Source organism: Eulemur rufifrons, chromosome 15, assembly GCF_041146395.1.
Source record: "Eulemur rufifrons isolate Redbay chromosome 15, OSU_ERuf_1, whole genome shotgun sequence".
NCBI classification, from domain to species: domain Eukaryota; kingdom Metazoa; phylum Chordata; class Mammalia; order Primates; family Lemuridae; genus Eulemur; species Eulemur rufifrons.
In genome coordinates, this window is record NC_090997.1 from 90,962,100 (window position 1) to 90,973,510 (window position 11,411).

The 11,411-nt window shown below is 42.8% G+C and overlaps 1 pseudogene; it reads right to left on the reverse strand.

Moving 5' to 3' along the window:
* Window positions 1-5,019: 5,019 nt before the first annotated feature.
* LOC138395571 (translationally-controlled tumor protein-like) lies at window positions 5,020-5,588 on the reverse strand (annotated as a pseudogene).
* Window positions 5,589-11,411: the final 5,823 nt, after the last annotated feature.

Consider the following 11,411-nt stretch of genomic DNA (forward strand, 5'->3'; position numbering starts at 1 on the left):
CAAAACCTCTGAGGAGTATTTTATTGTACCCACAGCGCCAGTCAATGTCAGTGAGGACGAGTGAGATTTCTGTTCTTGTAAGAAATTGAGCCGGGCCAAGCCGTGACTCTGTGTGTGGTCAGAGGAACATATATTTAGAAGCCACTTTCCTAACGGTGAGGATGGGTGTCCTGTTTGAGCACCCACATTTACCCAGCCCATCCTATGCAGGTTGAGGTTACCCTGTGTTTTATGCGTGTTTGTTCTCTCTAAGCATTGAGGACAAAACTCAGATTAAGCACAGAGCAACCTTTTAAAATATTAAAATCTGGTCATTTAATTCTCCTGCCCAAAACCTTCCAAGCCTCCCACTGCTTTTAAGTAACATTCAAAAATTTTCATGGGCCTCTCAGGGCCTATTGGAGTCTGACGTCTGCCGGCCACATTAGAACTGTTTTCTGCTTCCAGGCTTCAGCCTCACTCACTGTGTCCTAGTCACAACGGCCTCCTCTCTGAGCTTGAATTGGACAGACTGCTCACTCCTTTGTCTGGAGTCTCTTTCCCTGTGACAATTTACTTCTTGCTTAGTAAATTCAATACTATGAAGATAATTCATTTTTCCTTGAACATTGGAGATTTCCCCATGCCTCCATGCTATTAGTTTTTATTTTCTAGAATTATAATGGCAAATACAGAAACTGAAAGACTGGAATAAATAGCAAAAACCCAAAGACATAATCTGAAAGTTTCATTTTTTGCCTCTTTAATTACCAGTATGAGTTTATTTTCTCTTAGCTTATTCCTTACCTCTAAAATTAAAAGCCAGAAAATTCCAACTCAGTAAATTATCCAGTTTGAGTATCTCTGTTTTTTGGGAAAGCTTGCCATAAATTTAAGAGATGTAATAACAAATAAATCTTTAACTATGTCTCCTGCTGTATTCTACCAAGTTGAGTTGAGTTTTGTGGGTTTTTTTTTTTTTTGGTCTAAATATAGATAGGGAAGAAAAAAAATCCCCAAACCAAATTCACCTGATCTTTTGATGTCTAGGATGCAAGAGTTTTTAAAGAGTCTGAGAAGATTTTTTGTGTGTGTGCAAATGATTCTCTCACCCAAACAGTTCCCTAGAAAGGAATAACTTTTATTTTATTAATAATTAATAAAGGTTCTTTTCACTTGTTCTCTTTACCCAGAATACTCCTTCCACAAATCTATACATCTCATTTTCTTACCAACTTCACGTAGGTTTTTATAGAAATATTATCTTTTCAGAAAGGCCTTCCCTGGCCACCCTGTGTAGAATTACAACTATTTCCTCCCATTTCCTGTCCTCCTTCCCTGATTTTTCTCTTCATAGCACTCATCACATCTAACATTCCATGTATTTTACTTATTTATTTTATTATTCTCTGTGTCCCATCACTAGGATGTGATCTCTAGGAGGGTAGAGATGTTTGTCTGTTTCCTTTACTGCTTTATTCTTAGACCCGAATGGTGCTTATCAGAAAATAGACACTCAGTATTTGTCAAACATAGTTTAACCAATTTGTCTTAGTAATCCCAATATTAAGAGCTTAATTTACTGGTTGTTTAAGGAGGAGGCCAGCATTCCACACAGAGGAAACTGCACTCATTGGCAAAGAGACCTGAATGCCGGCTGAGGAGAGTGGTCTCCTGGGCTGGCGAGTGCAGGGCTCACCTGCATGTCGCCCAGAAAGCACAGTCAACTTGCCATTTGCAGAACTTCTCTGAGATTTCAAAGTTACAGTCAATTATTCTGGCAGTTAGACAGAAACTTTGTTTTCCTTTATTGAGGGTGGCATTAGTAAATACAAATTTTTCTCTTAAAATGGGTTGTTTTTTTCCTTCCATATTATTTTTAAGAAACTAGAAATTCCATGATTTAGTTCAGAAAATATAAATTCAATAATAGCATGCCCTATAAAAGAGGAGAATATTCTGCCTGTTTCTGTGTGTGCAAATATTGTTGGACTTAGTTGAATCTTAAGGTTATACTGAAATATTTTAATGGGAAGAGAGCAGCTTCGTTTGCTGTCTTGGCTCTCCTAATTTACATTTCATTTTATAATAAATGGATTTGTTGTCCTGGGACAAGTTCCACAGATGTGAATTTAAAGATATACTTCCTTTCGGCCGGGCGCGGTGGCTCACGCCTGTAATCCTAGCACTCTGGGAGGCCGAGGCGGGTGGATTGCTCAAGGTCAGGAGTTCGAGACCAGCCTGAGCGAGACCCCGTCTCTACTAAAAATAGAAAGACATTATATGGACACCTAAAAATCTATATAGAAAAAATTAGCCGGGCATAGTGGCGCATGCCTGTAGTCCCAGCTACTCGGGAGGCTGAGGCAGTAGGATCGCTTAAGCCCAGGAGTTTGAGGTTGCTGTGAGCTAAGCTGACGCCACGGCACTCACTCTAGCCTGGGCAACAAAGTGAGACTCTGTCTCAACAAAAAAAAAAAAAAAAAAAAAAAAAAAAAAGATATACTTCCTTTCATTTTGCATTTACACATAACACAGGTATTCGATTGTGCATAAAACATATCACTTTAAACAAATAAGCAAAATCAAAATATTTTCAGATGACTTGACTTTTACTAATAAGATGAAATGTGGCAGGAGTAGTATGAACATATTTCATCTTGGCCGGGCGCGGTGGCTCACACCTGTAATCCTAGCACTCTGGGAGGCTGAGGCGGGCGGATTGTTTGAGCTCAGGAGTTTGAGACCAGCTTGAGCAAGAGCAAGACCCCGTCTCTACTAAAAATAGAAAGAAATGATTTGGACAGCTTAACATCTATATAGAAAAAAAATTAGCTGGGCATGGTGGCGCATGCCTGTAGTCCCAGCTACTCGGGAGGCTGAGGCAGAAGGATCACTTGAACCCAGGGGTTTGAGGTTGCTGTGAGCTGGGCTGATGCCACGGCACTCTAGCCCGGGCAACAGAGTGAGACTGTATCTCAAACAAACAAACAAAAAAAAAAAAAACCAAAACAAACCATCATATTTCATCTCACGGGAACTGAGAACAGTGTGGATCTTGACTTTGGAGTTGGTCAAAGCTGGTTTGAATCCCATGTGATCACTCCCAAATGACTGTGGTCAAACCCTGAAACCTCTTTATGTCTCGTTTTCCTGTATTTCTGAAATCTGTGATTCAGAAATCTATCAATGAAGATAAAAACATTTACCTCATCTAATTCTTGTAAGGTTAGATGAGATAATGCACATAAAGCATTGAGATCAATGCTTGACACATAGTAAATGTGTGAAAAATGTTAGGTCTTGTTAATGTCATTATCTCATGGCTTGACTTTTGTGTTCATTTCTTCTGTTGTTTCTCTAAATTTTCACATTGGCAGGAAGATTTCTTTAAAAATACAATGACACACAAACAATTCGTAACCTTTAAAAGTACACTTACCTTTAGAAGAACCTGAGTAAGTAAAAGTCAAATCGTACTGAATTCCAGGTCCCTTTACCCCTTCCTTAGAGATCCAGAATTTCAGACTTCAGAGGGATTAAATCGGAAACCTCAAGACTCCTTATCACTGTAGAGACAAAGGAAGTTCCTTTCTGGGAGCTTTGAACACAGTAGCATGCAAACAAAAGTTTACCAAGTAAACCTATTGTTCTCTAATGTTTCTGTTTGTTTATTTATTAGGTTAGGTGTACAGAATTTTGAGGCAAGAAAAATAAATTAGGGAAAAAACAGCTATTAGCTTGAATTTGATAGTCGTAGGCTAGAAAGTCATGGGCAGTGCAGTACCCCTCTTGGACATAGGTAAGAGGGGCTCTGCTCTGGCCTTCCTCTGGCTAAACCCCTCCTGGTCAAATGAGGAGATATGGGCCAAGAGGATGTGCCTGCTTAGAGCCCTTGTCCCCCACCCCTTCTAGATCATACACAAAGTGCTTGGGACCCCAGAATTCCCTGCCCACATGGCCTCAAGCCAACCTCCCATGTCTGTCCTTCCTAAGCAGAGCACTGACAGTATACACACACATAGGCCCAAGACACGGCTAAGGAGCAATGGTTTGGGGATTGGGGGATAGAGAGGGATGTTGGAGGAAATGCATGTGTGAACTGTGGTATTTACACGTGTGTACACGGGGCCCTTCCTCCTGTAGGATAGAACCCGGGGCGAGGGTGAAGAGGAAACAGGCTGCAAGCTAGGGGGCCCGGGTGGGCTGGGGAAGGGTTGGCTCTCCTGGAGCTGCCATGTTCTGGAACTCAAGAAGTCTAAGAAATCGAAATTCAAATCTAGCCTCTCAGGTCTTTTAAAGGTATGGTATTGAAGTAGAGGGCTCAAATGCATTTAATTTAGCTGTTTGTGTCCTTGGCTTATATAGTTTCTGTGCTATGTTGTGTTAGGTGGCTAGACCCTTCAGATGGTAGAGGCTGCCTGCTGTACAGGCCATGCTACCAAGAGGCACAGATTATGGAATGTCAGTCCTGGGACTTTCAAAATCAATGTCGTGCAATCACCTCATTTTATCGAGAAGGAAAATTAGATCCTTTAGGCGCTGGCAAAATTTATAGCTTTATAGATTCTTTGATGAAAGAGGACACAGGTGCAGCTAATTCAGGAGATATGGTGGTTAAGAATGGCTTCAATCATGTTAATTATTGCGTTTGAACTTTATCAGAAGATATTGGTATTTTATTGTGTGTTCTATGCACTTAAAAAAGTGATTAACTTTTCCTGACAGGTGGTGGTTGGAAGTATACCGGTGAACCAGAGTTCAAGCCTCACACTTTCTCAGGCAGCCACTGCTTCCTTCTAGGAGGTTCTGGCTTTTGCCCTTCAATGGGAAGAACTCCTAGGTGGAGCCTTATACCTAAGTTATCATTCTTTTTTTTCCTTTTGATTTTAAATGCATTTTATTTTTAGACAACTTACATGACATGTTTTTTCCTTAAAAACAATGCCTCCACTCCAAATAAATCACTGTCAAAGTAAATGAAGAGCTCCAGATGACATCAGTCCCATTTTTCTTAGTCCTAGTGTTGCGTGGGTGACAAGCAGCAGCCAGTTATGATGACAGGTGATGGATCCAAAGTAATTACCAAATTTGTTAACATTTTTCCATTTCTAAACCATCCTTAAAGAAAATCACATATGGGGTTGCACCATCCTCACGGTGGTCCAGTAGAGCAACCATGCCATCTGGATTCATGCTTTCACCAGTGAAGAACTGGTAGCTTTTGAAATTAGCAAGGATGTGTTTGATTTGTTCTGCAGCCTTTGTCATAAAAGGTTTTACTCTTTCTAGTCTTTGTTCTGCAAGTTTGCCTTCGATTGACTTCCTGTAACCTTTGATGTACTTCCTGTAGGCTTTTGTGAGGCTGGTTTCCTGCAAGTGATGGTTCATGACAATATCAACACCAGTGATAACTGTGCTTTCCGGACCTCTGTCCTCAGGGCCTTCAGCGGAAGCATTTCCATCAATGAGCAAGTCATCATGTTACCCTCTGTCCTACTGACCATCTTCCCTTCCACCTCCAGGCACAGGCCGGCCCCTATCTCTCAGATCTTGCAAATGTCAGAGAACATCTCATCGTGGCTGACGAGGTTCCGGTAGGTAATCATGACGGCGGTTGAAGGGAGCCGACTGCAGTGCTAGCTTAGCTCGGAGCCCGGAGCTCGGAGCAGCGCTTGGGGGGACGGGGGTGCGGGCAGAAAAGCGGTCATCACTCTGTGTTTCACCCAATGCCATCATAGTTGCCACTACTGATTGCACCAAGAGAAAATGCCCAATTCAAGGGAGGATACGTGGCTTGTCAAACACCTATTAAGTGGCTGATAGGATTGTTTTGCTTGACAGGGATATTAGTGACTAATTAGAATCGCTCTTAGGAAATTGAATGTGCAGTACAGGCAGAACCGGGGGAAGGTAATGAGGGCAGAAGGGAAGTGCCACACAGAGTCTGAGCAGCATGCATAAGCGGCAGCTGGACAGGCACAAGCAGCGAAGTCAAAGAGAGAAGCCACAGACAAGGCGCCCGCCCGAGTCCCATTAGTGGCCGAGGCCAGGTGAGGGCGCTCACCTACAGCTGAGCCAGTGTTGGGGGTGGGGTGGAAACAAAGTAACTCCGTCATTAGCACTATCCAATCCCAGTGACTTAGCAGTTCATGATATTCTGAACTTCACGAGGCCTAACGAAACCTATTTTGGCTCCCAAGAATTCTTGCCATTTAGCTTTTCCTGGAGCCAAGAAACAGCACTGATAATGGACAACTTTTACTGAGCCCTCGCTTTTTGCCAGAATTGTTTTAAGGGTTTTTCAAGGATATTCTCTTTAATTCTCAAAACAATTCTTTGAAGTAGGTGCTTTAACTCTATTTTACAAATAAGAAAATAGAGGCAAGAAATAACTTGTCCAACATCACATAGTGAGCAGGGAATAGAACTTGGAATCCGAATGTAGGAAGTATGATTTAGATCCCAAACTCTAGCTGACCACAGGATCCCACTCTGCATGTGCTCTCTGTATTTCCACGTTCACTGTTATTCTACTGCTCATGACCCCCCCACACACCATATTCTAGCTTATGTCCCTGGCAACACAGAGCTCCTGAAAAATCTAATCCTTGGTTATAAGAAATCTGCCAGTCTCAATTGCCAGGCAATCAATTTTAACTCCTTTTTTGTAGGCATAGCCTCGGAGGTGCTATGCTAACCCTGAAGTCTATATAATAGGCCAACTCCTTGGAATATAACGTTTCCCTTTGATTTGCCCCTAAGAAGAGTGATGTCCCTATCATAGCACATCCTGTCCTAAATTCAACTGAAATGTCATGTATCGCCTCCCCTAGAGCGAGATCTCCTGAGAGTACAAATTGTTTTTTTATTTTTTTGTCTCAGATACCTCTCACACTGTCTGGAACAAAGTAGATGCTCCAAAACAGTTTAGTAAATGAATGTCGTGCATTCTTATTTGTACTCTATGCCGCAGATGTCTATGCACACTCTGTCCTCACCTACCTTGGGAACAAGCCAACTGGTTGTTGAAAAGGTTATACCTAATTCAAAGTGGCTTCCAATCCAGAATACTAATATGTAGGCATGAAAAAAATTACTTTGGTATTAGAGACAGAAGATTAGACCAATAACTCTAGTCAAGATGTATATAATTGGGTTCATAGTACCTAATTAAAAAGAATACCTTTGTTTGTATAGCAATTTATAGATTGAAAAGCATTTCCATTTAGACGAAGTTGATACTCACAGTGTACCTTTGGAGGTTTGCTGCTCACAGTCCAGAAGACTACTCCTTACTGAATTATGGCTGGCATCCGTGTGGGTGAGTAAGGTCTTCTCTGCTGTTACAAGCCTGGGTATTTCTCCACTCTGTGGGTCACTGGTGGTTCTACCTAGAAATGTCCAGGATTGGGGTGGGGAAGAGTTGGAAATGGATCAGTTCCCTCTTGTTCCCGTCTGTGTTTAAACTTCTGCAAAGAGAATGACAAGTGATGTCTTTCCTGTGGGCACCACCTCCTTTACTTCCACATCCTGCCAGTTTTCTCCAACCCAACACACACCCAACCAGGATGGGAGTGGAAGAGAGTTTGGCTCAAGGCTCAGACTTCAGAAGGAATTTTATCTTTACCTGAGGACTTGGCCTTCGAAAGGAGGGCCATGGTGTCTTCCATGGAGATTCCCTCCCTCCTGTGCTCCTTCATCTCCCCCCTCAACACCTTTTCTCCTGTACTCCACACCTTTCCTTGAGAACCTTCATGACTCCCCATGGGGAGATGCTTCCACCACCCTTTCTTCCTTCCTAAACTTTAGCCTGATGTTAACTCAGGAAGCTCTTCTCTGTTCAGTCATTAATTACTTGGACGGGAGACTGGGCCATAGTCTTGCAGGTGATGATGGACACAGGAGCTTCAAATTCTCTTTGGTCCCCCACCAGAGACAGGCCAAGTATATTTCCTCACAAGTCTTCCTAGGAGGCCAGGACACGTTGTCCCAGCCAACATTATTTTCTCTTCCATAATATAGCCATCCCTCAGTATCTGCAGCTGGCGGCTACCCAAATCCCCAGATGCTCAATCTCTGATATAAAATGGCACAGTATTTGCATATAACCTACACACATCCTCTGCATACTTTAAATCATCTCCAGATTACTTATAATACCTAACACAATGTAAATGCTATGTAAATAGTTGTCATACTCTATTTTTTATTTGTATTTTTTTTACTGCTGTATTGTTACTCTTTCTTTATTCTTCCATCTGCAGTTGGTTGGATCTGCAGATGTGGAACCGGCCATAAGGAGGGTGCACTGTACAGTCAGGTCTCGTGTAGAGAAAGAATGGTCACCCTGACCCTGGAGAACAATAAACTTTCATGTTTTTGTAAGGGGCTTTGACTCTTTCCTGGGCTTGGATCACGTTTTAAGAACCTTTACTTGGTGCAAACTGGTTTCTTTTTGCTATCCAGGAAGGATGGATGACCCAACCCAGATTCTTTTTTTAAAATTTCAAGTCCTTATTTTTCTGCTCCAAACCCCCATCCCCCTCAATCAAGGATGTGGGGTGGATTGATCCTACCATAGCACTAAGAAAATGGAACCGTAAAAAAATTAAGTGAATTACCAAGCAACGGCAAGATACAGGACTGACATGTCTCACTCATAAATATTAACTGTGTACTTTGCAAGGGATTTACTGGCAGCTCTGAGGAAACTTCTGATGGTAAATTATTGAATCTATTTGTTGATCTCATTTCTATACTTCCTTTCCAGCTCCCTTTAAAAAAAGTGTTAAATATATTCAAAAGCTCTTGATTTAGAATGATTAGGAAGTAAAGTTGCAGACTGGAAATTTCTGAAGACAATAAGGTAAAGGTTAAATATTCTTTTTTTTTTTTTTTTTTTTGAGACAGAGTCTCACTCTGTTGCCCAGGCTAGAGTGAGTGCCGTGGCGTCAGCCTAGCTCACAGCAACCTCAAACTCCTGAGCTCAAAGGATTCTCCTGTCTCAGCCTCCCTAGTAGCTGGGACTACAGGAATGCGCCACCATGCCCGGCTAACTTTTTCTATATATATATTTTTAGCTGTCCATATAATTTCTTTCTATTTTTAGTAGAGATGGGGTCTCGCTCTTGCTCAGGCTGGTCTCGAACTCCTGAGCTCAAACGATCCGCCCACCTCGGCCTCCCAGAGTGCTAGGATTACAGGCGTGAGCCACCGTGCCCGGCCAGACCCTTGTTAATAATATTCAGGCCAGGTCAATTCACCATGAACCAATTCTTCTCTGCCTTTGATATTATTTTTAAAAATCAAGTTCTATGAATGTATGTTTATCAAAATTAAAAGGATCTGAAGAAAACCTTTCCCTTATTTTTGGTGAATTTCAATTCTGGCAGAAAAAAATTCTGTCTCATTATTTTCAAAGCAGTACCTTGGACATGTGCACACACTTTCCATCCTCACTCAGCTTTTCTGGTCCAGTCTAAAGACTGTTGGGTTAAAAAACAAAACAAAATACTTTGCCTCCCTCAAAAAATCTCATTTCACCATTGCACAATCTCCTTTCTCCTCCAATGTGTGTGTGTGTGTGTGTGTGTGTGTGTGTCTTTCTCCTATATTTAATACACACCTGCAGAAAGTGGAATTTCCCTTGGTGAGTGCTTGTTAAATTTAACAACCATTTTATATGCTGGGAATTGGTCTCTTCACCTCTGCCAGCAGCCTAAGCATTGCTGGGGCATATTTCCAGATTTTCACGGAAAGCAGCACTGTTTTTGAGGTAAGGGTAGGGGGCTTTTCTTTTCTTTCTTTGTTTTTCTTTCCAGATTGGTGGGTGTGCCATAGGCTGGCTATGACCTGTGGTCTCTCTAGCAGCTGTGAAAGAATGTGACTGGCATTCAAAGTGTTGCTTTCAACCTCAGGTCTTGGAGAGGAAGGTGAGCCACATGGTAAGAACGGAGACTGAGTCTATACTTGGGGGAGGTGGAGAATGGAAGGCAGGCTTGGAGAAAGCACACATTTGTAACAGGTGATAAATGAGCCTCTTTGTGCTGTTTTATTCACAACTGAGGCCTCAGAGCTAAAAACAATAGGACTAGAGAGGGTGCAGGATCCTGCCCAGGAGATGAGGATTTCCTTGAGGTAAGCAAATGGCTGGCCGTGCAGTTGCCCTCCCTTTCCACTGGGGAGAGGATGGCGTTGCTTGCCAGGACACCAAGAGGGGAAGAGGGGGGCTGAGGGTGTACATAGTTGGGAGGGTTGTTCTTGGGAAGGAGACTGCCATCTCAATCCCCTCCTCATGCCATCTGCATTAAGATGCAAAACTTGAGGTCCTCATGCTATATAGGGTTGACCCCAGGATCAGAGCAAAACATGGAGAGAAAGTTCTTTGAGAACTTGATCTGTGCCTCCTAGACTTCGGACTTTCAGAGATTGTGTCTGCTCCTCCCCTGGAAAGTGCAAAGGTGAGAAGCTGGCTGACATTGCTCCTGATGCAACGTGAAAAGAGAGGGCCACCTACACTCCCAGACTTGGCAGGGAAAGGAGCTGAGTATTTTCCCGAGAGCCAAAAGAGGTATGAAGCAAGGGCCAGGATTTTCATCTTGGAAAGGGTCGAACTCCAAAAAACTGCCTGATCCCAGGAAGAACCCCAGCAGAGAGGCCCACTTGGTGCACACCATGGGCAGCAGGACTGGGAGATGTGAATAAGTGTCCAGCCAGGGAGTCTATGGGCCAGGCCAGGAACTAGCTGTAGGGTGGTCTCTATGGGCACGGGGCCACAGGGTTTCCAGAAGTGCCCCAGGAAAGAAAGAACCAGCATATGAACCAAAGACTTTCAGGTGATAGATCATCACTGTGCTAGCGGAGGGAGCCATTTTGCCCCTTACTTCTCCATTCTTCTGCTTCCCCTTCCCCCAGGGCACCCGGGGCAGCACAGTGAGAGGGAAGGGGCAGTGAGAGAGGAAGGGGAAGAAATAATGTTGAGAGGAGGCAGCACCTGTCCCTTCCCTTCTGCAAGGATTTGAGCCTGAGTCAGGCTCAGGTCAGGAGACAGGAAAACTTTAAATCAATTGAGAGACTAAAGCTTGCTGTTAGACAGAACTAGACTTTTTAATGCTTAAAAGATGATACTGTTCATTGTTATATGAAAGGCACCAGAGAAGCTATGAGACCTGCCCAAGAGAGAGAGAGAGAAGGACATGCAAACATGAGAAAAAATAAAGGTTTCTTTTTTTTTTCTGCACATTCAGCTGTACCCAGTGTATTCAATAAATAAACAGTTACATGTTCCATCAATACACTTTTAGAAAAAACTTTACATCATTTTCTTTCATTTCTATTAAGAAGCCCACATGGCCAGATTCCCTTCAGTGCATTTCACCTTAAATAAATGAAAGGCATCCTGCATGGGTTGCAAGGGAAGGGATTGTTGC